At 53.3% G+C, this 2,500-nt stretch overlaps 2 non-coding genes across 2 annotated transcripts; both read left to right on the top strand.

Annotated features, from left to right (window-relative positions):
• Positions 1-123: 123 nt before the first annotated feature.
• LOC145747189 (small subunit ribosomal RNA) lies at positions 124-1,933 on the top strand. The gene has a single exon (XR_014281931.1). It is a non-coding gene; the product is annotated as a small subunit ribosomal RNA (ribosomal RNA).
• A 245-nt stretch (positions 1,934-2,178) lies between these two features.
• On the top strand, positions 2,179-2,332 carry LOC145748488 (5.8S ribosomal RNA). The gene has a single exon (XR_014283098.1). It is a non-coding gene; the product is annotated as a 5.8S ribosomal RNA (ribosomal RNA).
• Positions 2,333-2,500: the final 168 nt, after the last annotated feature.

Here is a 2,500-nt window from a genome sequence, read left to right as displayed (position 1 = left end):
CGTCCAGATCGCGGCTTACGCCGGGTTTGAGGAGCTAAGCAAAAATAGTGATTGAGTAATACAGTGCGATACCGCGACGGGGAAAGCGAAAGACTCCGTTCGCGTATTTTGTCGGCCGATAGTTACCTGGTTGATCCTGCCAGTAGTCATATGCTTGTCTCAAAGATTAAGCCATGCATGTCTCAGTACGAACTTGCGTACGGTAAAACTGCGAATGGCTCATTAAATCAGTCGTGATTCATTTGATCGTAAATTTTACTTGGATAACTGTGGTAATTCTAGAGCTAATACATGCAAAAAGCGCCGACCTTGCGGGAGGCGCGCCTTTATCATATCAAAAACCTGCCGGGCTTCGGCTCGTCTTGTTGGCGACTCGGGATAACTTTGCTGATCGCACGGTCTTGCACCGGCGACGGATCATTCAAGTGTCTGCCCTATCAACTTTCGTCGGTACGGTATCTGCCTACCGAGGTTCTTACGGGTAACGGGGAATCAGGGTTCGATTCCGGAGAGGGAGCCTGAGAAACGGCTACCACATCCAAGGAAGGCAGCAGGCGCGCAAATTACCCATTCCCGACGCGGGGAGGTAGTGACGAAAAATAACGATACAGGACTCTAACGAGGCCCTGTAATTGGAATGAGTACACTGTAAAAATTTTAACGAGTATCCATTGGAGGGCAAGTCTGGTGCCAGCAGCCGCGGTAATTCCAGCTCCAAAAGTGTATATTTAAGTTGTTGCGGTTAAAAAGCTCGTAGTTGGATTTTGGGCGCAGGCGTTCGGTCCGTCGCAAGGCGTGCACTGTTCGTTCTGGCTTTACCTCCGGTTTTCCGTCGGTGCTCTTGACTGAGTGTCGGCGGCGGCCGGGACGTTTACCTTGAAAAAATTAGAGTGTTCAAAGCAGGCGCTTCGCCTGGATAGTGTTGCATGGAATAATGAAATAGGACCTCGGTTCTTTTTTGTTGGTTTTCGGAGCGCGAGGTAATGATTAAGAGGGACGGACGGGGGCATTCGTACTGTGCCGTTAGAGGTGAAATTCTTGGATCGGCGCAAGACGAACGACTGCGAAAGCATTTGCCAAGAATGTTTTCTTTAATCAAGAGCGAAAGTCAGAGGTTCGAAGACGATCAGATACCGTCCTAGTTCTGACTATAAACGATGCCAACTAGCGATCGGGGGGCGTTATTTTGACGACCTCTCCGGCAGCTTGCGGGAAACCAAAGTCTTTGGGTTCCGGGGGAAGTATGGTTGCAAAGCTGAAACTTAAAGGAATTGACGGAAGGGCACCACCAGGAGTGGAGCCTGCGGCTTAATTTGACTCAACACGGGAAATCTCACCCGGCCCGGACACAGCGAGGATTGACAGATTGAGAGCTCTTTCATGATTCTGTGGGTGGTGGTGCATGGCCGTTCTTAGTTGGTGGAGCGATTTGTCTGGTTAATTCCGATAACGAACGAGACTCTGGCTTGCTAAATAGTTACGCGGCCTTCCCGGCCGGCGTTTAACTTCTTAGAGGGACTAGTGGCGTTTAGCCACACGAGATTGAGCAATAACAGGTCTGTGATGCCCTTAGATGTTCGGGGCCGCACGCGCGCTACACTGACCGGATCAACGTGTGTTCGCCTTGGCCGAAAGGTCTGGGTAACCCGATGAACCCCGGTCGTGCTAGGGATAGAGAATTGAAATTATTTCGCTTGAACGAGGAATTCCCAGTAAGCGCGAGTCATTAGCTCGCGTTGATTACGTCCCTGCCCTTTGTACACACCGCCCGTCGCTACTACCGATTGAATGGTTTAGTGAGGTCCTCCGATTGGGCCCGGGCTCGACTGGCGACGGTTGGGTCTTGGCCCGAAAAGACGATCTAACTTGATTACTTAGAGGAAGTAAAAGTCGTAACAAGGTTTCCGTAGGTGAACCTGCGGAAGGATCATTAGCGCGAGAAAAAAAATCGAAGAGCGAAAGAGCAAACACCGGGACGGCGACGTGCCTCGGCGCGTCCGCCGCCCCGCGATCAGGAACTTGTTTTGTCGGCGTCGAGTGCCCGAAGGCTTCATGCGGTGCGCGGGCTTGTCGCACTATTTGTTGCGACCGCGACCCGCTCGGCGTCACGCGATTTTTTCAGCCGGATGGCGAATCGAGGTTAGGAATCGAAGAGCGAAAAGCAAACAAACAAACGATGGCTCTTGGCGGTGGACCACTCGGCTCGCGAGTCGATGAAGGACGCAGCAAGCTGCGTGATTTAATGTGAATTGCAGAACACATTGAGCATTGACGATCTGAACGCGTATTGCGGCCTCGGGTTCATCCCGGGACCGCGTCCGTCTCAGGGTCGCAGAAACGACAACGGCCGGCGGGATCGGCTCCGCGACGGCTCGGCTCGCGTGCGTATGCCCGGCGACGGGCAATCGCCGCTCGGTTGAAGGTGGAAAGTTTTGGTATTCGGGCTCGCGTCAGCGATGCGTGGCGGCCGGCGAGCCGCGCCGCGTCCGCTTGCCGCCCG

This window comes from Corella eumyota, chromosome 3, assembly GCF_963082875.1.
Source record: "Corella eumyota chromosome 3, kaCorEumy4.1, whole genome shotgun sequence".
Lineage (NCBI taxonomy): Eukaryota > Metazoa > Chordata > Ascidiacea > Phlebobranchia > Corellidae > Corella > Corella eumyota.
The sequence above is the reverse complement of the archived record's forward strand: the minus strand, read 5'-3'. Positions and strand labels throughout refer to the sequence as shown.